General features: G+C 34.9%; 1 long non-coding RNA gene across 1 annotated transcript; it reads right to left on the reverse strand.

Annotated features, from left to right (window-relative positions):
* Window positions 1-493: 493 nt before the first annotated feature.
* On the reverse strand, window positions 494-27,949 carry LOC121428838. Its single transcript, XR_005971841.1, has 5 exons — window positions 27,898-27,949; window positions 22,358-22,416; window positions 21,987-22,049; window positions 2,903-2,975; window positions 494-544 (listed from the first exon to the last, which is right to left on the reverse strand). It is a non-coding gene; the product is annotated as an uncharacterized LOC121428838 (long non-coding RNA).
* Between the last annotated feature and the right edge of the window lie 41 nt (window positions 27,950-27,990).

The following is a 27,990-nucleotide window of genomic DNA, read 5'->3' on the forward strand; positions in this document are numbered from 1 at the left end:
GAACAGAACCTTGCCTCCCCTTATCAAATCCAATACCATACACCCCCATCCCCTCTCCCAACTAAAGAATGTGATCACGATCACTGCCCTGATAATCCAAGGGAACCTTCAAAGTACAAAAATAACAAAAAATAACGTTGTTTAAGCCTGTCACTCTAACAACAATTTGTTTAAACTGTTTTAAAAACTTGTTAAAAAAGGTTAAACAGTTGTTTATTTTAAACAGTTGTTTAAAATGTTTAAACGGTAGTTGTTAGTGACGGACTTAAACAACGTGCTCAAAATTTTGAACAGCGTTTTTACAGTGTTGTCTCCCTTCATCAGATCCATTGTTTTACAATCCACCCTTCCCCACCCCATTTCCAAATTAAAGAGTGTGATCACGATCAATTCTGGTAATCCCAGAGAACAACGTCTCCTTTCATCAGATCCATTGTCTAACCCACCCTACAACCCACTCTCCCAACTAAAAAAAAGTGATCCGCGATCACTTATCTAAAAATACAAGAGAACCTTGTCTCCCTCCATCAGTCCACAGAAGACCCTATAATGGAATAATTGAAACATGATAAATTGAAGTAGGATAATGAAAAATAAATATGACATACCAGGCGCGCCGGAACACTTTCAGTTTTTTGGGGGCAAAATCCCGAAAGGGGCACAATATTTTTGACAGTGTGAGATACCAAAGCGATCGAGCGGGAGAGGCTGTGGGACCCCCCCCCCCCACGGTAAGGACTTTGTGTGTAAAAATGGAGTATAAAAGTTGCGTTTCTAAGAGCATTCAAAATAAATTTCTTGAGAATTAAACAGTCTTGGAGTTCTTTTTGCTCCTTCTGTTTCCTCCCTTCTAACCCAGACTGGGTCGCAGTTACAGCAAATTACGAGCCTTATTGCAAACGAAATTGTTTCAAACCAATGTAATATAGGTCTTTTAAAGACTTTAAGATGACAAACATGACCGTACGCAGCCGGGGGCAGCCGATCGAGAGGGCAAAATTCACCAAAAGTGTGCACGAAATCCTTCAATTTTATTCTAGAAAATTTTTAAGCTCCCTCATCACAAACCCCCTCGCTCTTAAGTTTCTTCGAAAATTTAGGTCTTGCAGCCCCACCCACTCCCGGATTGTTTTTTTTTTTTTGCAAACGTCCATGAATAACAAAAGCTGGGATGAACCAGAGAACATAGCTGTCATCTCGATCTGATTAGTAACAGGTAATGGGTTTTGGAATCTAAAACACATAAGCGCTATATCACATGAGCTGAAATAGTATCAAACAAAACGCCTTCCAATCATGCCAATGAAAAGGAATAGAGGAAAATACGGGGCTGTGAAAATATCTGAAGATTTTTTTTATAGTAGAGCAGTACTGTAACGCTTATTTTTTCTTTTATATTCTTTATTTACATTTTTATTCACATGTCGGATAATATGAGTCCGGTCAAGAAGACACTTTCACAGATGATTTTATTTCTTTCATGTCTAAACATTATCTCAAGTTGCTTTCGAGTGGGCCATTTTCACAAATTATAAATTATATTCCTCTACACATGATTATTATGCGTGTAATTTTCTGATAACATGTCTATATTGAGTTGAAATGACCATGGTATATTCTTTAGGCACTGACTTGTTAGCACTGTATTAACTCAATTTATATTCAGTTGAAAATGATTTTTTTTAAACAAGTTTCTCGAAATGTTATGGTTTCTGGGCTTGACAGCTATGACATAGATTCCATATGTTGCTCGAGTAACTAGTGTTCACGCGCGTTAGTGATATCGGGTCTGGTCTGAGCTTTTCTAGGCGACCGCGCGTTTGTTAGACGACACAGCCAGCATCATAGAGTTATAAACGTAGTCATTGGTGGACCACTATCAATTTGCCATTCGCTTTTAGTCCGAAATGTATTCATTAAAAGGTTAAACGTTATCACACTGTTAGATGGAAAAGGTGCTTATCAAAGGTATGTTTCACAGATCAGAGGAACTGTTCGTCGAAAGACGCGAGACTTACTATAATAATGTATTTGCCCCGTCAGGGGCAAAATTTTGACAATGGAAATGGCAATTTTCAGGCAGAAAATTGCCTTCGTTTGCTTTTGTCCTTAAATAATTTATCATTTTTCTACTTTCAGGGGGGCACATTGGGTGGAGGGGGCAAAATCTCGTTTTGCCCCCCAAAAATTTTATTTGGGGGGGCAAGTGCCCCCCTGCCCCCCCCCCGCTTCCGGCGCCCTTGTGACATACCATTTCAAGTAGCACAATGAGACGAACATTTTGAGGGGGCCAACATGGCGTATGGGGCAATATTTTATTCTAAAGGCTGCGAACGAGCAGAAAATTGACCCTATTAAGATATTATCTTTGCTTAGATCTTAAGATAATACTCGTAAGATATTTCATTCGTTTTCGTTTCTCGTTTTTTGTGAAAATTTCGGGGTCAATCCTAGTCCAGATCGGACCTTGTTGTTTGGAAGTGCCCTTTCCCAAAAGCTAACATAGAGGGCACATGTCTCCCAATCTCTAATCAGCGACAATCCACTCATCTTCGCTCCCGGCGAGATGAGTGGATTGTCGCTGATTAGAGATTGGGAGACATGTGCCCTCTATGTTAGCTTTTGGGAAAGGGCACTTCCAAACAACAAGGTCCAATCTGGACTAGGTCAATCCCCGCTATATGTACGGCAGTGTTTGCCATTGATATATAGTCGACCGAATCTTTATTCTGAAATCTTTGTTCTCGAAAATCGAGTCTTATGAAATTCTACGGACTATGTATTCATAATTTCCAACGCTGTAGCTTTGGCCAAAATTAACTATTACCCCCCCCCCCCCCTATTACTCCCCTCTAGAGGAGAAGGAAAACAGAGTAATAGAAAAAACCTCTGTATTACTTACAAGACATTGGTTCTTCATCAAGTGTCCCCGATCCCGATTCCTCTACATCCATTGTCACGACCTCCTTTTCTTCCTTTAAAATGTAGAAAATTAATTATAAAGTAAATGATGAGATGGAGTTAGAAGACAATTATATACTCTAGAAATTATGCGTAATTTACTTTATTCAATTTCTCCCGTCATTTAGCTTCACCAAAAAACGTGAAATGAGAGAAGTGATAGCATTCATGCATATTTTAAATTGGGCCCATATCGAGTTAGAATAGAGTTTCTGACAACAGTTGTTGTCCCCGCAAAGTTGGTATATAATCAATTAGGCCCATGTAGTGATCACTTTTCTTCTTGGTTATGGGACAGTCATATTTGGCAAACGCTGGCCGTACGGCGAGCCAAAACATAGTCAGGCAGCATAATTATTCACTTATTGTAAATGCTGACATCACAAGGAACAACTTTCAACTTGGTGACATTTCTAATGGTCATCTTGACCATGTTAGGCAGTGGCGTAACTACGGGGGGGGCATGGGGGCACGTGTCCCCCCCCCCCCATCGGCTGGCAAAAAAACGGAGGAAAGGAGAGAAGAGAAAGGAATGAAGAGAAACGTAGTGGGGAAAGAAGAAATTATTGTTTTTATAATTTTATATCATATTATGTTATGTTATATTACATAAGAAGCATTTTTTCATAACTTTATGAAACATTATTTGTTCAAGTGATTACTCTATTTTAAGGTCTTAGTACAAAACATTTCCTGTCCGTGCTAACGTTCGCATTAGTTGATTGGTGAGATGTCTGCTCTTCATGAATTCTTAAAATCAGTCCTTAAAATGACAATTTTCTGATCTGAATATTTAAACAAAAACAACAACTCGCGCTTCGCGCTCGCATTAATTGATTAGTGAGATGCGTATTATACTCATGATTACACAAAAAGTTCTTCTGTGTTTAGAAGTAATTCAAACTAAATCAGCAAAGGATTGCACTATCATTAGATGACTATACTGAGATATTTATACTCTTGATGGAATCTTAAAATATAGTCCTTAAAATGTCCCTGTTTGGGGTCAATATAATTTTATACAAAAATTTCAGCCCGAGCTTTGCGCTCGCATTGTTTGTTTAGCAAGACAGGTACATATCATGATTACAAAAAAATGCTTATGATGTCCCTTTTTGTCTCACCTGCGAAGCAGAGTGAGACTATAGGCGCCGCTTTTCCGACGGCGGCGGCGGCAACATTAAATCTTAACCTGAGGTTAAGTTTTTTTGCAGGAGTTTCTGCATTTTATTCAGAAATCAATGATAGATTAACATGTTCACATAATTGAATGAATACAAATTAAATGTGACAATTTAAAAGATACAATGTAAATAATACAAACAAGACTGGTAATTAAATCATACCTAAGCATGTGATATATTTCGGTAAAATACAGGGGCCAGCTATTATAAGCACAGAGGTGCTTGAAGCAATAGCAGCCAGGAGAGGGGGCTACATGAAAACCATCATAAATTATATTTGATAAACTGATCGTCACGAAATATAAGATTTATATATATATATATATATATATATATATATTGGTATATAAAAAAAAATTGGTAAAAAGAAGTGCAAGTGTGTGCATGTGGGTGAGTGCAGGTGAATTAAATTAGGTATACTTAGAAATAAGAAATTTTTTCAACGAAGCTTTAAACGAATAGAGAGATGTACATTGTTTTATATCATGTGGCAATGCATTCCAAATGTCTGGGCCACGGTGGCGTATCGTCTTAAGAGCGAGTAATATTCTTGGGTTGGTTAAGTGGAGATCTGTTGAATGCCGTGTTGGATAATTGTGAATGTCTTTGTTGTAAACAAAAAAATTGCGAAATGGAATCGGGATTGTATTGGATGAAAATTTAAACATAAATATGGCCGTTTGATAAATGTTAATATCTTCAATTTTCAATGTTTTTAAGTTGTGAAATATTGGATCAGTATGTGCAATGAAATGTGAATGAGTACATATGCGGAGTGCTTTCTTTTGGAGACGGAAAATCCTTTCTATTTTTACCTTACTACCATACCCCCATACTAAGTTGCAGTAAGATAAGTGAGATAAAACGAACGAATTATAAAGCATAAATAATGATTTTTGGGAGAGATAATATTTTAATCTAAACAGAATTCCTATTCCTCTGGATGCCATCATGCAAATATTGTGAATGTGACTGTTCCAGGTTAAATTTGAGTCAATCCATACACCTAAAAATTTGGTTTCTTGTTTTTCAATGATAGGGATGTCATCTATGTATATATTAAGGAACATATGTTTAGTTTGAATGTGTTTAAAATACATAAAATTTGTTTTGCTTATATTTAGGGAGAGTTTATTAGCTTTAAACCATTTTGATAATTTCTTTAATTCTAAATTAAGTGTCGGGACGAGTATACTTAAGTCTTTGTGGGAATAGAAGACATTTGTATCGTCTGCAAATAAAACATATGTTAATTCTCGAGATGCATTTACAATATCATTCATATAAATCAAAAATAGCAAGGGACCTAAAATCGATCCTTGTGGTACTCCACATTTCATAGTACAAATATTGGATGTGTTTGATTTGAAAGAAACATAATGGCGTCGATTACTTAAGTAATCTTTGAACCAAGTGAAAACAACTCCCCTGATTCCATATCTCTTTAATTTAGAAAGTAAAATGCGGTGATCCATAGTATCAAATGCTTTTGATAAGTCCATAAAAACCCCAACATTGTGTTCTTTTTTAGAGAGAGAATCAGATATTTTGTCGAATAATTGTAAAATTGCATAATTGGTTGAGTGATTCTCTCTGAAACCATATTGATTTGGAAATAATATATTGTTATTGTTCAAAAAGGAATACAATCGTTTGTAAACTACTTTTTCAAGAATTTTAGAGATACTCGGTAATAAAGATATTGGTCGGTAGTTGGAAGTGAGACATGGGTCATCTTTCTTGTATATTGGTATTATTTTTGCAATCTTAAGTGAATCGGGAACAATGCCATGATACAGAGAGAGGTTAAAAATATGCATGAGCGGTGAAGCTATAAAGTGAATTATTTGTTTTAATAACCAGACACTTATTCCATCATGCCCTAAAGATTTAGTTGGTTTCAAAGACATAACAATTTCTAAGATCTCATGAGTGTTAGTCGGATTAAAAAATAAAGAATGTTCCGGAAAGTCGTTTAAGTATTCAGAAAAATCATTATCATTAGATACTATTTTTGAAGCTAAATTTGGACCGATATTATTGAAGAAGTTATTAAAGGCATTAGCAACATCATTTGGGTTTCGCAAGTGTTGACCATTTTCTACGAAATTGATGTTATCATAGTTTTCTTTTTTCTTACCTAAAATCTCATTTACAGAATTCCATAATGAATTTTTATTATCTTTGTTATTTTCAATTTCATCAGAAAAGTAAGATTTGCGAGCTCGGCGAATAACTGAAGTTAATTTGTTGCGGAATTTTTTGTATTTATTTATGTTTTGAATTGTAGGCGATTTAATGGATATTTTATAAAGTCTATTCCGAGTGAATATGGATTTAATTATACCTTGTGTGACCCACGGTTGTTTGTTCTTCTTTTTACTCGATTTAACTCTTAGTAATGGCACGTTTTTATCATAATAATAAAGAAGTTTGTTTAAGAATATTACATAAGAGTCATTATCATATTGTTCCAGGTAAATATCATGCCAATCTTCTTCAGCCAAATCTACCTTAAGGGATTCTATATTACGTTGGGTTTCATTCCGTCTGGTTATGTTTTCTTTGTCCCTAGGTTGGTGAGGGCGTTTGTCATTTGGATACATTGCAAAAATAGGCAGATGGTCTGAAATATCATAGTATATTATTCCATTATCACTTTTATCAAGTGCATTAGAAAAAATATTATCAAGTATTGTATTTGATATGTTAGAAATTCTAGTTGGTTTATTAACGAGATGTTGTAATCCAAATGATGATAATAAATTAGTAAAATGTTGACCTTTTGTAGTATAGGGAAATGACAAATCAATGTTAAAGTCGCCCATGATATAGATTTTTTTGTTTTCTCGAGAAACTGATTCAAGACTAGATTCCAATTCATTTAAAAATATGTCAGCATTATTGGTTGGGGGTCTATAGATTACACCGATTATTTTATTCTTATTTTTAGCGTTAGAAATTTCAATGAATAAGGATTCCACATTTTGAAGTTCAATATCATGTCTTACTTTGTAATTAAGATCTTTATGTACATAGAGAGCGACACCTCCTCCCTTACCAACTTTTCTATCTATATGGAGGAAATTGTAATTATCAATGTTGTAAATTGGAGGAGACATTGGATGCAACCATGTCTCCGTGAGACCAATAATAGAAAATGGAAATGTGTTTAATGTGGATAAAAATTCGCAGAAAGTATCAAAATTTTTTTGTAAGCTTCTTATATTTAAATGCATTAAACTAAAGTAGTCGGGAATATCACTTTGAGCTAATTTATGAAAAGCCTTATTAAATTCACTGGCTGTATAATATTTGCACTGGGGTGAAAAGGTTTCCCCGTTTAGTACGTCTGCTCTATTGAAAGAGAATAGATAAGATTCTGTTTGCAATCGTTGAAGAAGTATCCGAGGTGCGTGGTGCATGTGAGTGCAAATAAGGGTGTATGCCAGAAGCATTGAAGAAAGTGTTATACATGTTCACTTATGTGTGACGATCTGACAGACTCGGGCTGGTGCTTACATCATTGTCATTAAAACAAGTTATAAGGTGGATCTTTGAAGATATTGATATATCTTTATATAATTGTCCAATATTTGGTAAAAATAAGTTTTAAAGATAATATGAAATTGAAATGACTTTTTAAAACGTTTAATACAATCAACAGCTGGTAATAAAGATTTTTCCTTTCCAGACGATTTCATTACATCATAGTGCCTTAAATGATTAATGTGCTTTACATTATTCTTCACTTACAGCAGGTCTATCTTCTTCATAGGCATATCTATATGTATATACAGTGAATGGGGAATAGTCCATCTATAGAGTCATTAGCTCCAACAAATACAATAATCAAGAGCAAAATGTGATTGTTAATGAATAAAGAGGCGTCTTCAATTTGAATAGAAAGTTTCTTGCCTCTCAGAGATAGAAAAAATATAGGAAATTGCCATCACACTGTGAATGGCATTGGAATGCACATAGATAGATAGAAAAGCATTTACTTCTGTGTCAGCAAGCCATGAATGATTGAGAATGTATATTAGGGCAATACAGGTATTGCTGTGATTAAAAAAAAGTACGAGATCAAATATATACATAGCAACGTCTCAATTGTTATACAAATAGCGATTTTTTTTTAAGTCGTTGAAAGAGCAAAAAGATCCTCATTTACATGGGATTCCGACACACCTATATACGTATACTGTATAACCGATTCAATTCTATTCAATTCTAATTGATCAACGAATGCAGTATAACTACAAAAAGGTATTTATGTCAGACCACAATTGAAACAATCTAAATGTTTGCTCTGGAATGATGATAGATACAAAAGAATGCATTTATAGTGCATGGTATACACAGTAGACAATATGTAATGTGTCGGAAACGTGATTATATGGGATCCTCATTTATCCTGGAATTTTTTGTTTCAAACAATCAAACAAGGCAAAAAGACTAATTGAGATGCCACAATTAAATCCGAAAAGGGGCAAGGTGTTGTTAAAATACAATAGTACACTTGGAATAATGTAGATATTTGCTTGCAATGCAACCTGTTCTATTCACACTCATTTACATGTAATTTAAATTACTTGCAAGTTAGACAAGAGTGTACGGAAGACAGAATACAGACAAAACCAAATAAATAATGACATTGTATACAAAATCAGTTCAGTGCAAGACTTTAAATTGTTTGAATCGAATAAGCGATGACCATTTGCATAGGCATTCCACTATATATATTCAGTGCATTGAACTGTTTGGGAAGGTGATTTTACTCGCAATGAAAGAAAAAAAAATCAGTTCTCTGCAAGACATTGAACTGTTTGAATTGTAAAGCGATGATTATTTGCTTAGGCATTCCACTATATTCATTGCATTGAACTGTTTGAGGAGGTGATTTTAATTGCAATGAAAATAAAAATCGTGTGAACTCGACAGGATTTAAGTTGGATGGTTATAAACAATGATACAAAGTGAGATCCCTTTCTTTTGAGAAAATATACAAGAAGTTTTAATATTTTAGATATGTTTTAGTATATTTTTGGAAGGAAGAGTGAAGAAATAAGCATTTATGGAAAAGCAATACCATAATCTTTTTTTTTTACTGCATTCGATATCAAGAGAAATTTATTCATTTTTTTTTTCTGAAAAGAATATAAAAGAATCTCAGCTTCTCAACATGTCAATCGTGTATCATTGATTATAGGAGTGATATTTCATATAAGCCTGTAAACCTGCAAATTTACAAGTAAAAAAAATAATCGAAAAGTTTACATAATTTTTAGGAATATTCAAAGTCACAATGTGTGTATACATAAATACAGCTTATCTTTCCTCTTTGACAGTACGCTACTGTATTCAGTATTCTACTCGAAGTAACATCTGTTTTATATTTCTTTTGAAAAACAAAATTAAAAAAGTAAAAATGATCACAAGACATGTACACCTTGAATTGCCGAGTATACAGAGCGATTCTAAACAAGATGTAAAAAGCAGCGCTTTTGAGTGATCATGTAGTTTAAGAAAAGCTGTATTAATGTAAACAAGCATTTCCAGCAAAAGGGTGTTATCTTGGCCAAACTGAATTGAGATCACTCAATAGCTGATGCGTACATTTCAATTACACACAAAGGTTTCTTGTGAAACAGGTTGACGAAAAGAAAGACACTTTCTGTGAAAAAGAATTTGTGCGTCCAAAAATTGTTGATATCGAAACTCAAATCATGACTGTATGTTTTCACCGATCAGTAAGAGTGGAATAATAAGCATGATTATTATTTTCTTAATGGGAATGTGATGGATAAAGGACTAATCCCTGATAATAACAATCTAGAAAATCACACAGTTTATATTAAATTTGTTGCAAATTGTGAAAGCAACTCTTTCAATATTTTTGTATTATCATCAAAGAAAAAAAAAGGTCGTACATCATATCTTATAACAGCTTTCATTTTTTCTCAGCAATAATACACATCGTATTTGGTAATAATGAATATGATTACAGTACTGCATTTACAATGGAAAAGAAAAATCTTTACAAGCTCACACGTACATGTATATACCCAGAATGGTATATTAAGCAAGCATTTATATGGAGCGCAAAGATTATGCTATTGGAAATGCATGTGATTAAAGAAAAAAGGAGCCGTGTGAACGTGTTAAGCAAATTTCTGTTCATAGAAATGCATTAAAGAGCCAGACTGTGTTTTCATGCTAAGTTACACTATTTCGTGTGTACAGGCACAGTAAGAGTACGTTCCAGAATGTAAATGCTTAATTTGCTTTATCGTATATTGAAAATGAAACTGTTCTGCGGAATAAGAGCATATACAGGCATTTGACATGATTGTATTATCCATGTTTGATCACATTGTGGTCTTTTAAAGAAATACATAGGTTTCGCAGATATTTAATACAGGAAAAAAAAACACACACACAAAAAAAAAACAATCCAATTATTTTATCTGGCTAAAAAATTGATGTATTAATTATGTTTTTAAAATTCTTTCAGCTCAATCTTCTATTGTGAAATAAGATAACAAGATAAAGGTATAAATCTTGACATTTCTTTCAGATTTATCTTTTAATATTTATGTCAACAGACTATAACTTCGTTTAGAAAAAAAAATGAAACTAAACAAATATTTTAAATCATCGTCAAATCTTTCTCAGATTATCTTTTTATGATTTTTTTTACATTAAAATGAGGGAAAGGGGTGAATCTTACTTTGGTTTCATGTTCTTGCCTTAGTGTGTTGATCGGAGAAGTCTTCATCCTCTGATTAACTTGTGATTAAATTTTATTCGTCGTTGTAGGTTTTCCATTCTCTCTCGTTTTTTCCCTTGAACTTGAGAATGACTTCAGTGCCTTGTACAAGTATCTTCGTAGACATATTATTTTCCTTGCGAAGGCGATATGCAACGCTTGCTAGCTTTCCACGACGGAATTTCATGCACGGCGGGAGATCAGTTCTCACTGAGATTCTGCTTCGCGTTCCGCGGGGAGCACCCTGGCTAGTCGCTTGATCGTCGCTGTCGGTTACGTTTTTGTTGCGTGCTAGGTAAGCGTCGAGAATGTGCTGGCGATCCCTCATGATTGCAAACTTTTTTTTGAAATGACGTCATAACTTAGAAAGTATATGGACCTAGTTAATAAAACTTGGCCATAAGGTTAATCAAGTATTACTAAACATACCATTAGAGTTTCATGTCACATGACCAAGGTCAAAGGTCATTTAGGGTCAATGAACTTAGACCATGTTGGAGGGATCAACATCGAAATCTTAACCTGAGGTTAAGTTTTTGAAATGTCATCATAACTTAGAAAATATATGGTCCTAGTTCATGAAACTTGGACATAAGGTTAATCAAGTATCACTGAACATCCTGCACGAGTTTCACGTCACATGATCAAGGTCAAGGTCAAAGGTCATTTAGGGTCAATGAACTTTGGCCGAATTGCGGATATCTGTTGAATTCCCATCATAACTTTGAAAGTTTATGGATCTGATTCATGAAACTTGGACATAATAGTAATCAAGCATCACTGAACATTTTGTGCAAGTTTCAGGTCTCATGATTAAGGTCAAAGGTCATTTAGGGTCAATGAACTTTGGCCGAATTGGGGGTATCTATTGAATTACCATCATAACTTTGAAAGTTTATTGGTCTAGTTCATTAAACTTGGACATTATAGTAATCAAGTATCTCTGAACATCCTGTGCGCGTTTCAGGTCACATGACCAAGGTCAAAGGTCAATGAACTTTGGCCGAACTGGGTGTATCTGTTGAATTATCATCATAACTTTGAAAGTTTATGGATCTGATTCATGAAACTTGTACATAAGAGTAATCAAGTATCACTGAACATCCTGTGCGAGTTTCAGGTCACATGATCAAGGTCACAGGTCATGTAAGGTCAATGAACTTTGGCCATGTTGGGGTTTTTTGTTGAATAACCATCATATCTCTGTAAGTTTATTGGTCTAGTTCATAAAAAGTGGACATAAGAGTAACCATGTATCACTGAACATCTTGTGCTAGTTAGAGTAGTATTCAAAGTCAATACTGCTGCTATATTGAACCGCGTGATGCAGGTGAGACGGCCAGAGGCATTCCACTTTTTAGGTCTAAATATGGAAAAAAAATCAGCTCGCGCTCACATTATTTGATCAGTGAGATACATATTCGTTAATGGCACTGCATGTCCTTAAGATGTCTTTATCAGGTCAGTATACTTGGCAACTGAGCGCGCTTTGCGTGCTCCCTAAGTGACTCGAAATTTTTGCTGGTGCCCCCCCCATGCCGTGACCCACGGTACGCCACTGATATTAGGGGTCAAAATGGGGGTAAATTGGGTCAATATTTGAACATTTCCTGATTTGTCAGTGATAAATCATATTGTTTGTCTTGTTACAATGAACTAAAAAGTGTACAAAACCCAATACCCTTGACTTCTCGTTAAACAGTTATGACAGGAAAGGTCAAAAGGTCAACGGAATTTCATTTAATGCCAAATTACACTAAAAGTGTTTAAAGCTCATTTTTCGTATATTATTCGTGTTTTGTTTATGTATTTTTTATTATTATTTTCGATATTGATATAAAGTTTATCTTGAGAAGTCCTTATCCAGAAGATATAAAGAGTCAGGACATGGTCATGGGGGGGGTGAGCTCATTTGAGAACAATATACATTAATATTTATGATTAAGGGCGATATGTATTGTTTTGACTTTAGGTGTATATGCTTATATATTTAACAGGTCATGATAAGTTATTAAAGGTATATTTAGGGGTTAAAACCAATCTTACAGTGTGCTGATATGTAGTTGCTGGTGACCACAGTGTAAAATTGTTTGATATGTTGTTATCTGACCATCTCTGCACTCTTGTTTATTGTGGTTTGTAATGTATGATATTGTTGCAACCCAATAATACAAGTGGATAGATGTAGTAGGCTATATGCAGTGTCAGAAGCGAAATGGTAGTCAATTCGAGTCAAACATTGTTTATTGATATATATATTTCTTGTTCAAGTTAGTATTAGAATTATCGAAGATGTGGCCTAAGCAAATGTAGGTTTGGCCATCCAGGTGCATCAAAGACATGTTTGATGTAGTTGGCATCGTTTATGTATGCTTTTGATTATGGTAGACGCAATTATATTATAGGATGCTAAGTTCAGAATCTTAGGCATCAGTCTTAATAATATCCAGGATTCTGGGGCTCGCAAAATGAGCACATCATGATTATGACGATGTTGGACTGATGACCAAAGACAAGGGTGGACAATGCGCCAACTGGTGAAACAAGAGAGATAACTTTTGTTTTAGAACCTTGCCATGGTTTACTTCAATGACATGTGATTATTCTTTCTGGCAAAAAAGCTTCCAGGCAGCTCAGTAAGTAGGAAGAAACCAAGAAAAAAAAATCAGCAACTATCCACCATCACTATGAAAAATGCACTCTTAAAAAAATCAGTCAAATTGATTTAATCAGTGATCACCTGGTTGCTACTGCATGTCTAGTAAAATTAATTCTCACGTCTATTCTGGTAAAAATAAAAAACCGGTACCCTATTAACTAGTCATTTTGACTGATTTGTTTTGAGTGTGTGACATTGAGCATGTGACCTAAGACTCGTGTTATCTGATTACACTCATGTTCACATTTCATGAACTATACACATAAACTTCAAAGTTTCAAAGTCATGATGGAAATTCAACAACTACCCTAAACATGACCAAAATCCATTAAATTGCCTTTGACCTTGGTCATGTTACCTGAAACTCACGCAGGATGTTCACTGATACTGATTAATCTTATGTCCAAGTTTCAAGATACTTTCTAAGTTAGGATGTCATTTCAAAAACTTAACCTTGGTTGAGATTTCAATGTTGACGACGCCACCGTCACTGTCGAAAAATCAGCGCTCTGCAATGCAAGCGAGACCCCCCCCCCAAAAAAAAGAGGGTTAGGAGAGAAACAGTAGAATACAGCATGATAATAATATTATATAAACAAATTAAGAAAATTCAGACAATCAAAACACTGAAAATTTGATCAAAATCGGACAATAACAAATTTATGACGCGTTACATTTTTGCATTGTAATAGTTATTACAGTAAAACAGCTCTATGTAATATGAATATTAAAAAAAATATGGTATTATATCCCTACTTGTTCTTCTGTATTATATTAAATTATGCTTATTCCAATTTTGTCTACCAAGAATTTAAAAGGAAAGTATTGGTAACCGATTTAATTATGCATTGGATACCATTGTTGCAACTTACTTTATTGTAAGAAAGACATATCGTACACATTGTATGAAAATGTGAAATAACGATAAGTAGGGTGCATTTCATCATCAGCCCACCTCATCAATGTTCCTGGCTATTTTTTAAGATATAATTATTTTCAGCCATTCCATGCGCAAGTTTTAAAAAGTGTTTTGAGAAACATTGTTTTGGCGTTGTGTTGCGTAGGAACGGCGTACAGGTGCGTAGTGTTGTGTTGGCTTGCGTCGACTTCACCCATGTTCACTGATCTCTCCCCTATCTGTATGGGAACAATAACGCTGATTGGCCTATTCCGTGTTGAAGCACCGGAAGTTGGTACCTCCGCACGCCGAGTTCCCCCCCAAAAGCCAAAATCGGAGTAGAGTCTGGTTCACGACAATAGTATCAATCTTAATTATACTTACCAGATCAACTCTTAAAACAGCACTTTTCAATGAGAATTTATACCTAATACAAAGTTTAAGATGTCGTCCTGTGCCGCGTATAATTGCACTAATCGTGACGACCGTGGAAACAGAGAAAAGGGGATTACTTTTCACAGATAAGACAAGCTGGTGAACTGCATAGTTGTAGACTTTATGTAGTCCCATGTGCTCAAATACATATGTGGTATTTCTAAATTACCAGAGCAAGTTTCCAAAACTTTAAAACTCCAGGGGGGGGGTTATCGATTGTTGTGATTTCTCTGGAAGCGTGATGAATTTAAACCATGATTCAAATAAATATTCAGTTTATTAATATTCACAAGTGTCTCCAAGTTCTATGAGTTTTATCAGTCATGTTTGGACAGAAGAATATCACGAGACACGAAAATACTGACCGTGTAGCCTGTATTCTGAAATTTGACTTGAGTTAAAACTGAAAATCTGCCGTTTCGGAGGAGTTAAAAAAAAAATTTGCGAAGCATAGATCCTGACCGAAAAAGACTGATTTTGGGGACAAGGACTGGATCTACAAGATATTCTGAAAATTATTTCATCTTTTATTTGTGAAAGGACAATAAAATTTACAAGCTAGAGGTACATGTACGGTAGGACTAGACTTTAGGGGGCTTATGTAACTTGTGGCATGTGAATTTGTGATATTTCTCTGTCAACAATAGATCGAATTATTTTTTCCAAGAACTCATTTTTTAAACAAAAGTATGTAAAAAAGACATTAAGCTACAGAGACGGATTTACAGACTTCAGAAATTTCACAGAACTTATTTTGAGATGCCGAATGTCTTCAAAGAAAAAAATGTCTCGGTGGAGCAAAAAAAAGGGGGGTTATCATCCAGAAATTTAGGGGTGATGCAAGAAAAATAAGCCGACAAGCAAAAATAAAGGTTATCAACCCAAAATTTAGGGAGGGATGCAAAACAAAAGAAATAATCTGACAAGCATAAAAAAAAGGATATCAACCAGAATTTTAGGACGGACCACAATGATTTTAGGGGGGTCCACCTGAATTTAGAGGGGATGCAGGAAAAAAAATTGACAAGCAAAAAGAACAAAAAAAAAGTTGTCGACATAATTTTAAATTTTTGGGGTCTATCCCCCACCTAAAATATAGGGGGACAGGACCCCCCCCCCCCCTCCTCCGCTGCCTATATGAACAAACTGGGTAGAGGATAATTGAAGAGGGTCGATCGATGTGACAGAAGGAGAGAGAGAGAGAAGGTCAAGTCCACCTCAGAAAAATATTGATTTGAATCAATAAAAAAAAATCCGACAAACACAATGCTGAAAATTTCATTAAAATCGGATGTAAAATAAGAAAGTTATGACATTTCAAAGTTTCGCTTATTTAAAACAAATTGTGATATGAACAAGCCAGTTACATTCAAATGAGAGAGTCAATGATGTCACTCACTCACTATTTCTTGTGTTTTTTATAATTTGAACAATACAATATTTCAATTTTACGAATTTGACGATTATAGGATCTCCTTGCCTGACGCACAACATGTTAAAATAATGGAATACAACCGAGATGTGCATATAACTGTTAAGTGAAATGAAGCGAAACTTTAAATGCCATAACTTTCATATTACATCCGATTTTGATGAAATTGTCAGTGTTATGCTTGTTGAATTTTTCTCTTTTTATTCAAATCAATTAAGTTTTTGTTGGGGTGGACTTGTCCTTTAAAGGGCGGTCCACCTCACGGAAACGATTATTTGAATAGAAAGAAAAACCACACAATAATGCTCAAAATTTAATCAAAATCAGAAGTAAAATATGAAAGTTATATTTTTAAAGTTTTACTTAAGCGATGAATTTTTCGGTGTTACACTGGCCTGCTTGTTTGATTTTTTTTTTTGGGGGGGGGGGTGGGTGGACTTAAATTAAAGGGGGTTTCAAGCCCAGTGTTATAAGCCTGCATAACCTAAAATCCTCGCCCTATATATCGATCCTAAGAGGTAATTTGGCAAACCTCAGAAACACCCCTAGACAAGTCAAAGATTTCATCCATTCTTTTTTAGGTGAGAAAAACACCAACCCCTTCAAAATTATGTTTCTGAAATGTACTGGGAAAGTACCATGGTTTCAAGAAAATTGCGAATTCTGGCACCTTAAATATAATGAAGTTTTGTATAAAAGCAAGGGCTTCAGTGTGCAGACAGCTAGCGTACGCTCACAATTCATATGCTAATGGAGCGATCGCGTTCCTTTTGGCAATGTTTGGGGGAACTGGTATGGCGGACAATAGAACCCGCGGGCTTATAGACTCGCGTATACGTTCTTTCTATTTTAAACTCTTTCATAAAGCTATCTCCTTAAACGACTTCTTACATAAAATTAAAAGGAATGATTCTCCGAATTGTACATTCTGTCACTCCCTATCAGAAACCATTATCCATGTATTTATTGATTGTGACATTGTGAAAATCATTTGGAACGAAATAGTTCTTGAAATTTCTCGACATACCAAGAAGGTTTTTAATCCGTCCCCCCTTTGAAAAGATTTTTGGAGTTAAAGATGACAAATTTATCACTTATATTTTCCTGATTTTCAAATATTATATTTACTTATGTAAATTCAAAAATAACATTCCTTCATTTCAGGGTTTTAAAGTCTATTTGAAAACTTGTAAGGAAACAGAATATCGCATTGCCAAAAAGAAAAGTACTCTTGCACTCCACTTTAGGAAGTGGAAATATGTGTTCTGATGTACACTGTACTTGTGTAAGAAACTGCTTGTATATTAGATGTACTTGTTTACTAGCTGAGCTCCTTTATTCCATGTAATACTGCTTTGTTTTGATTCATTATGATTATGTTATTTTTTTTTATTATTGTGTTTGATTTCGATTGTATTTTGATATTTGTGTAATCATTTTATCGATCAATAAAAACTTAATGAAAAAAAAAAGAACCCGCGGGCTTCAAAGGACCCTGCCCGCATATCCAGTTAGGGGAGAGATCAGTGGTCGACTTGCGCAGACTTCATCAGTGCGCCAAAATGTACATGTTTAATTTTTGCGCGCCCGATTGTGCGTAGAGTTTCGAAGGCAAAACGAAGGGAGGCGTTGCGTACATGTAGTCTCTACGCATAGGTACGCAACTCTACGCAGATCTCTGTGTAAAACCCCCTTAAGGGTTTGTCAAGTCCAACGAACGTAGAGGGCAGCAACACACAAGCGTGTTGCTCTAAGGAAGGTCAACTCCGCTCGAATTTTGTGACCACTCTAAAAAATAAGGGGGACTTTTCGGAAATTTGTCGAGTTGATTTTTTTTCATTTGTTAATTTCAAATATTTTTTAATGAACAATTATTAGATCGGTTATTCTGGGTAGAAATATTAAAAATATTAATTTTAATTTTAAAGAAATTATTTAGCTTAAATAATCATGATTTTGACATTTTTTCTCATTTTGGAATATTAAGTCTATGACGAGGATCCCTCTTATCTCTTATTTTCCTCTGCTGAATTTCGCTGCACCACTAATAAATGCATAGACAACCACCGTAATAATCGAGGTCATTTTTCTGGCCTGGGTGCGCCGAGTCTGGGCCGGTCGCGTAGCTAACTAGTGACGTTGATGATGCGCTGGGGCTTCAGTCGACTCGTCATAGATCTTCTAGCAACACAGACAATGACATCTAATTTGCCTGGTCTGATTTGAAGTGCAATTGCTTCAGGGCTGATGTTTATCAACGATGATTGTTCAAGGTCAGATTTCAAATTTTAAATTGCATTTGACTTTTAAGTCTATAAATCTTAATAGAAGAAGCTGCATCCCCGAAATCCGGGTCTAATTTCAACTTCGAGTCCGAGACTATGGACGGCGAAAAAAACCCCATGCATCGGATGCATTGCATTGGCTGCGCGCTGCGCTGCAGCTGAGCTGCACAGCCATGCAGGCGCTGCGTCGCGTCGAAGGTCGATAATCATTGAGCAACCAAACTTCCAAAGCCAAATTAAAGCTTGAATAAACGGCCACCTATTCACATTTTCCCTGGTTTTCTTCAATAATTTCTAAGAAAATCAGCCAATTGAGGGAAATTGATTGCAATGTTACATCGTTTGCAGAGTGCCATCATCGACATTCGTTTTGCGTTAGAAACCTTAGTTATAGATCTAGGCCTAGACTAGAAATGGGGGCTAGATAGATTAGACCATCTTAATTTCTGATTTTGGGTAGAAAGTAGACTTGATAGACAGCATCCATATCTTAATTTGACCATTGATTCTGTGCAATCAATGTTTAAAGACTTTTACATAATTTGTTTGCCATATTGCAATTGGTAAATTTTCCTGGGCCTGCATGGCCTGGGCTTGGCTGGCAGAACGCGGTTTTTTTTGGAGAAATTTCGAAAGTGAAAGAGCAAAGTGACTGAGCTCGTCGTGATTTTATTTTTATGCATTTTCTGACTGAATTTTTAAAGATTTCATGCCTAACGCTAAGGCCTAACGGTAACTTGTCAACCATATAATCTTCTAGTTCTAGATCTAGACTTTACCCTGTATGTAGGCATTTAACGGACTAAAAAATCATAACCTCCTAGCGGCTAGCCCATGCAGGCTGGCCTTAATTGAACCAAACTTAGCTTGCATGGACCAACCCTCAAATGGTCTAGATTTAGGCGTCCTATACTATAAAGACAATGTGGAATTCGTCTGTTTTGAGTTGATTATTATTTTAGTATTTTTTTTATTGTTGCATAGACTCATACCAACTCATACCAACAAGACGTGCTAGATCTATAGATATCCAGTGTGGAACAACATCTTCAGCAAACAGATCGAGACTGGTCAAAGCATTTGTCTACAGTCTAGTTAGACAAATAAAGTTTTCTAGATCTTTAGACTTGGGTCTATCGATCAACTAGACAGGAATAACCGTCGTTTCTGGGGATTTATTCAACAATTTCTGACATTTTACTATAATCTCCATCGGTGAGTGAGCCAGCGCAGTTCAGCAGAGCAACCAAAATACAGAGACTGAAGCTTTTGGTCTATCGATCAACATGATCAAGATCTAGGTTATATGTAGACTTCACTTATTACTGATTGGAATGTATTTCTAAATTTATAAGTTTTGGGGAAAATGGTGAAAAGAAATGATAACATACTACTGATAGATACGTGAATTATTTTTTTTAATACCCATTGGCATTGCTGCCTGCTCTAATAAATAAATAAATGAGTCACGGCCTATATGGACTGCAGATAAATGCTGATCGACGCCTAGCAGAACAAGTACGTACCAGTGCTAGACTAGGGGGTTGAAATCTAAGCAGACGACGGAGCATAATGTAGCTTAAGCATAGAATGATGATGGGTTCAGCGAAGAGCCCAGAGAAAATAAGGGGGACATATTCAATCCCGAAATGCTTTGCGAGTGGTCACAAAATCGTCTCGGCGCAAATCACCTAATTCAGCCGTCTGGTGAAATCGCTGATAACAACAATCACCGATTTGGTAATTATTTTAGTTTCCTGAAACTTGCATTTGTAAAGTTTTAAATATCAAAGTATGTTTTCATATTTATGTATATCCCTCAAAATATTTTTTAATGTTATTTTTGATATCGTTGTAGTCATATTCTTTCATATTCGTTTCTTGATCACTACTAATTTGTTGTTGTATTGGATCGGCATTTGATTTCGTTGTCATGAACAATAAAATATGCGCGCAGCTCAGTTGCATGCGCGTATCGAGTTGACCTTCCTTAGAGCAACACGCTTGTGTGTTGCTGCCCTCTACGTTCGTTGGTCAAGTCGTATCGAGGTATTCCTGCAATACCATGATAACGCAATGATGAAGTCGATGTCTATGTACACTGCACATCTTTTGCTTAATATAACAACACAAATAATTTTACGAGTCACAATCAGGGCATTATTTTATTAAATATTAACTTACATTGACCCAATATGACCCTCAACTGGGCGTTGTGGCGTGCGCCTGTAATCCAAGCTGTGGGGAAGTTACAAATTGATGCAGAGGTTCGAGGTTCGAGCCCTGGTCACGTCTTTCGGATGGTGACGTTAAAGGTCGGTCCCAGACGTAAATAATCATATCTGATTGATACACGTCTGACAAAAACTCAAATACATACATACATGGTCCAGTATTCATTTTTATTCAGTTGTTCCTTGTGATGTCACCAATCACATAAAAATGAAAAACCAGACTTGGCTAATTTGTCGACGTAGCCGTTATAAAATTATGACATAATATGCATGCTGCCTGATTAACAACTGCTTCTTAAGTATATTCATATATGTGGTTAACGTAAAAATCTGTAAAACGGCTGTTTTCGACTCACCATGCGGACATCGTATTGGAAATGTGACTCCTGCATCAATCAGGCATAGACAACATAAATTACTCTCGGGTCTTTTATCAAAGTGGAGACAATTGCAGAACGAAGATTCGAACTCTCAACTTTTATACTCTTATGAGTCCAATGCTCTAACCACGTACACGACCCGTAAATGTCATGACATAGCCCCAATACGATTTTTAACATATTTATTAACGTTTGCATTATTTGGAATGATTAACTTAAAAAAATATCAATAAGTATATTCTGTGTAGCACTTTTCTGATACATTATCTGAGTTGGAAACTGTTTTGAAACAGCATTTAGAGGGCAGCATTTCAATTTTTCAACTTTGTTCTTTAAGTTTTATTTTGTATCAGGAGCTTTTATTCATATTGTGAATTGGAAAGTGCCAGTATTCATGTTTAGGACCTATTGATAGCCATTAAAAAGAATAGACCCGAGAGGATTTTTAACATACTTAATGAGGTTTGCATAGTAGAAATGTTTGACTTAAAATGAAATTTCGATAAGCCTATGTGTTAGTAGCTGCACTTTTTATTTTATTTTGAGTTGGTGAAAGTTTTAAAATATCAGGTGCAACATTCACATTTATCAACTTTGTTCTTGAGGTATTATCTCCATCCGAAGCTTTATTCATATTGCTTATTTTTTCCAGTGCATTATTAAACTCTATGACATCATTTGTTTTAATAATTTCGAATGATATTGCAGTGAGCAGTGAAGTTTCCCGTTTTTATTGATATATTCACCTTCAGCACAATTTCTACTACAGTTTTATTGAACTTCTTCTGGATGTCAATCTTCATCGATATCTACCAAAATGAAAACAAAGAAAAATAAAAAAGATAAAAGACTTATAAAATACAAACCAATATACATACACACTCGAAAAATATCACATAAAAACGAAAGTAAATTGATTTTTTTAAATATAGTAATTGTCTTTGACAGATATATGGCGCTATATGCTGTGCATCATCATCATTATCATCATCATCAATTAGAATTAAGATGTCCAAAGTGACTTTTAATAACTGAATACTTTTATTTGAGAAAATCCACACTTTATATCACTGCCTTACACATTCATTGTCTAATTAGAAAATTTCTATTTCCTTACCTTTTTTTCACCGTGATTTTTGTCAATGGGGTTGGTTTCACCATGTTGATTTGCCATTCCTAAGCGTGAAATGAAAATCAATTGTATTTTTTTCCTTAATCTCCAGAATAATACATTATACATCACATAACATATGTAATACATTTCTGTCATATTATAATCTGTCACCCCCCCCCCCCCCCAAAAACAAAAAGAAGTTTTTTTCTTCTCACAAAATTATAGCTAAATTTCTACTAAACGTTATTAAAAAAAAAAATAAAAAGAGTTATAGCCTTCAAATATGTGTAATAATTATTAGTCTTATCTAGTTTTTTCTTTTCGATTCGTTCCTTCTCTAATCCTTCCTATACGTAATATTGATTATAAAAGTATTAGACCAATTATTATACATTACAAAACACCACAGTCTATACGGCCATTTGATTCTTTTTCTTTTCCTTCCCAATCAGAGTCTACGGTGCGAATCAATACTGAATCGTATCTTGATTTTTGGTTGTCTATTATAAAGGGTATATGATGACCAAAGTCCAATCCAGTATATCTTTATCTTGTTTGTTTGTTTGTTTGTTTTATTTCCGTAATCAGATAAAAAATATACAATATACAGGAGAGATACATACAATAACGGAGGATCACCCAATTCAGCTGTATTTGCAAAATACTGCTGTTCTTCCTTGGGGTCCAACATTTACCATACAAATTAATATACAACATTAAAAAATACTTAAAACGAAACATTTCCAAGTACAATACATTGACAAAAACATTACTTAATTAAATCTGATTTGCATGATCATGATTTTCACTGCACTGTTTTATAAAATAAGCTGCGGAAAGCAAATATATGGGCTCGACTGACGTAAGGGTAGAAAATTGTTAGATAATGCATACACCCCCCCACAAAAAGGGGGTTTTCAGTCATTATCTTGCATGAAATGAAATTCTTGATGTCACTGTTTAAGAGAAGTTCATTATGTCGCTTATACACTACAGGTTATAGCAGTGCATAAGCGTTATGAGACAAAAATATTGAGGAGGCCAGACGTGGCCCATGGGGCCAATTTCCTAACAAGCTCCTGTGAGCGAGCGAAGTCAGGGGACAGAACTTCTACCAGAAAAAAAACATGTAATTAATATACGGAAATCTAACTTTGTGATCGATTTTGAAATAATATTCGTCCTTTCCTTTCCTTCCTTTCCTTTCCTTTCATTTCCTTCCTTTCCTTTCCTTCCTTTTCTTTCCTTTCCTTTCCTTTCCTTTTCTTTCCTTTCCTTTTCTTTTCTTTTCTTTCCTTTCCTTTTCTTTCATTTCCTTCCTTTCCTTACCCTTCCTCTTTTTTCCAGGTTGTTAAAATCATAGGCCTCCAAGCCCCCCCCCCCCCCCCCATCTGTACGGAAGCCGGTTCTGGCGGTTATAGCCGACCGATGTATATAGGTTGAAATATTGCAAAATAAACAGACTGATATAACCTTTTTTTTATAATATATCTTTCTAATATATTTCATATCCTGTCTATCTCTCCTATCTACCTATCTGTATATCTGATATCTGTTCAATATGTAAAAACATTCTTATAAAGTGGAAAGTAATTCTTGGACAGTTGCATTTGTCAAAATTGTTCATGTGGTTGTTTGTACTTTTTAAAAAGTCTATTCGCATGTATTGTATTTTACATGTATTATAACATGACTACATTTAACTGAGAATCTTTGCTGTGTAAACACACCCTCACACACACACCCACACTTTTTCAACATGTTTTTATTAAGGATTTCATTCAAATTGATTACATATTCTCAAGATAAATACAAAACAATTACAAATCTTCATTTTATTTCAGCAAGGATATGCAAAAAAAATACCGAAAAACTGAAGGAAATTAAAAAAAAGATAAACCAAATGTTAGTTACAAATTCCAATGATATCCCGTGATTTAACTTTTCTCTTTTGCCGAATCAGAGTCGATCGGGCGAATCAATACTATATAGTATCGCATTTGATTTTTCTTTGTTAACAGGGTATACAATGATCAAAGTCCATTTCAATACACGAGCGGAAGAAATTGTGCTGCATACAACGCATCTCTGTAATACATGCTGTATATACATGTATCATAATCATAACGAGAGCTTTCCACTGCAAGCAAAGTGTTGATAAAATATAATGGACAATTTCCTCATGTATTGGAGTCATCATACATTGGAATAAAGTCAATATGAAGGTAATATGATGTGTTTTTGTTTTAGTAGACATTTTATAGAATATTATCAAATGACTTTGCCTTAATCTGTCTGGTTATGTTGATAATAAAATGGTTACATTCAGTCGTCTTCCCCGTACAATCTCATTGTGATTTGCATGGTAATGATTTACATTGCACTGTATTATGTCTAAACTGATTACATAGACCAAGCGAACAAACGTGAATTCATGGGCTTGACTGACTGAATGAAGGGCAGGAAATTGTTATGTCAATGTACCCTCCCACTCAAAACAAAAATTACAATCATAATTATAATCATAATGTGAAATTGTTTATTACGTTATTGAAGAGAATCTCAATAGTCGCATACACCAATTAGGTTATAGCAGTGGTGTATTGAGTAACATCTTTTTTTTAATGTTTTTTTTTGGAGGGGGGGGGGCAAGACATGATGTATGAGGCAAATCTCTCTCTCTCTCCTATTAAAAAAAAACAATAAACAACTGTGAGTGAGCTAAGCGGGAGAAAAAAAAACACTTTTTAATACAAAAATCAAAGTTTGTGATAGATTTTGAGATAAGAATACAGAAGATGGCCCCCTTTTGGTTCCATTCCTTTCGATTTCTTCTTTCCCCCTTATTCGTGTATTTTTTCGGGGGGGGGGGGGGGCGACGCCGCTCATAATGAACGCAAGTCGGTTATGCTAAACACTTGTTTAAATTATCTAAAAGACTACAAAGAGTGTTGTATAAGACTTAAACAAGGTTTTATTTTTACTCTGTAGACCAAGGGCATTCCTTTTCATACATATATTGGGACAAACGGAAATAAATTCATGCACGACCAGCAAGTTTATAATTAGCAGACCATTATTCGATTATAACTATATATATTATTTTTTTTATTGAGTGGAGGTTTTTATTTTAGAGTGGTGCGTATAAGAAGCAGACCACCGTTCTTACACTTAAATTACTATTCCAATGCATAGAACATTTCTCTTCGCGAAAAATAAAATGATCACAATGATTACCGTTCAAAAACTTTTATTTTTTCGTTGCCTCTTCGTTCCAAAGAGCGTCGCCATTTTTTGCATGTATGTGAATTCGGTCCGCACGCACGCATCGAAGTCCGTATTCGATCCACAGACAGACAATATCATAGAGATGTGATAAAATATATGACTATAATGGAAGGTGGGTGGGCTACATCTTTTTTTTAATGTATTTATTATATAATCAAACAAATTTTAATATTTATGATTCACTCCTAAAATGCATACTCGCACTAAGCGCGCCAGAGTTGGTCGGTCAGCAGTGTACATTGTTACTTTACAGAGGCCATCGTTGTCAGCAAAGTCTCAAACAGTTTGCAAAGTTCCAAAGACCGTCTTTTTCACGATTAGTCAGTCTCAATGCCCCTTATTATTGTTTTTATTTGCCCGCAACGTATACCTTCCAATTCTGGGTCCAAGCCCCCGGCCTGGCTACCCTCTCTATATATTATGACTCGTGACCCTTCGCTGAATTATGACTAGTGATTACTCTTTTTATTACCATGACTCCTGATCATTAGGACTATAGCATCTGGACTCCCAGGATAGATAGAGTCCCAAAGTATTTTTTTCATCCATTTTCTGTCCGAAGCGCACAACCGAAGGAGTGAAGCAAACGAATCCATTTACCCTATTTTCTTTTGAACTCTCTCTCTCTTTTGCAATCCCTTTTACCCTTTCTTCCTATCTGCATGCTCTTTTCATTATTTTCCATAAAAGTTTTCTTCTTTTGACATTAGAATTAAAGAGTTGACATTAAAGTAGTTTTTAACCAATATTTTGTTATGAAAACAAAACAAGAAAGTTCGATTTTCACTGTAGATATTTTGCACCAGCTACCCCTCTCCCCATCCCACGTATGAGAAAACAAAAATCGTGAAGTTGCCGTGACCAAGTGGTTATATCGCCTGACAAAACATAAAACATTCAGGATTCGAATCCTTGTCATTGCACCTACATGCACTTCTCTTCTATTATACAAGAAAAAAGACCCCAAAAGTTTAGTGTACATATTATTGACACATAAAACTGGTGCACGAAATTTTTAGATAAGAAACATATACAACATTTTATATTTCGCTTAATCTTTTTATTCTAACATGTCTACATGGTCTAAGCGGTGAATTTTTATTACCCCTAGCACAGCTACTATTAGCACGGCCGCTCGAGCGTTCAAGGAATTTCTACCTACCTGGCACCCTTTTACTACACTTGGGTGGAGAGAGACAAATGCAGATAAACGCCTTGCCAAAGGACGAGAGTACCGCGGCTTGATTCGAACCCGGACCTTTTGGTTCAAAGTCCAGAGACTTATCCACAACACCCTTTTGCGGGGTTTTTAATATTGTCAAATTTTTAATGATCGATTACAATCATATGAATAATCAATAAACCGTTGGTTGATTTATATTGTAACATGCACAATGGCTTGCATAATTAAAAATGAACGAATTTAATGAATACTATTATGAAACGAAATACTATTCTTCAAGCACTCTCTTGAATCTATTGGAAAAATACATAAGAGGATAAAAAAAAATCAATTTTCTCTATAAATAATTAACCTTTGAAAATGCCTCATTATATCTTCATATTCAATAGTGCGCGGATGTTCAAATCGGTGAAAAAGAAACTATAAATCTGATAATGAATCAATTTATAAAGAGATAATTTTGTGTGAATCTCTCTAAAATTTACAGGCCTACGTCTTTATTTCGCACGTATAAAAATCTTTTAACAAATAAAATTTCAGGATTATGATTAAGTTTTCTATATAATTTTTTCTGATCTCTCTGAGTTAGATTCTTCAACAACTTTCTTTTTTTTATTCATAGGCGTACGGCAAAATGAAATTGACTTTTCAACAAATATTAATTCGACAAAAGAGCAATATTTCCTTGACAACTGGCAACCATGAAAGTATCTATGACATATATTCAAAACCAAAAAATAAAAGGTTTTGAGTGATCGGTGTCATTTGAATGTCAGCACAAATTAATTATGAAGAGAAACGATTATGAAAGAAAGCGTTAATTATCGCAATTATTTCGTACTTATGATCATGATTATACCATAATTAAAATGCAAATTTTCTAAAATATTTCAAAAATGCACCACTGAAAGAAACAGTTTACAATTATTTTCTAGTTTCATATGAAATTTGAAAATCAGAAAATTAGAGCCCTTGCATATTTAGGCAACTAATGCTTATTGCTAAAATTTCTTTGGTGAAATTATATCCCGCATTTGTGATTAAAAAAATAACTAAAGTAAGGCCTACTTACTTTTTTGGAAAGTTGAAGATGAGTCGTTCCGTACCAAGATGGACTGTGAAATAGATGTGAGAAGATAAATTGTAAATAAAGGTTAAAAAACTA

This window comes from Lytechinus variegatus, chromosome 15, assembly GCF_018143015.1.
Source record: "Lytechinus variegatus isolate NC3 chromosome 15, Lvar_3.0, whole genome shotgun sequence".
Taxonomy (NCBI): domain Eukaryota; kingdom Metazoa; phylum Echinodermata; class Echinoidea; order Temnopleuroida; family Toxopneustidae; genus Lytechinus; species Lytechinus variegatus.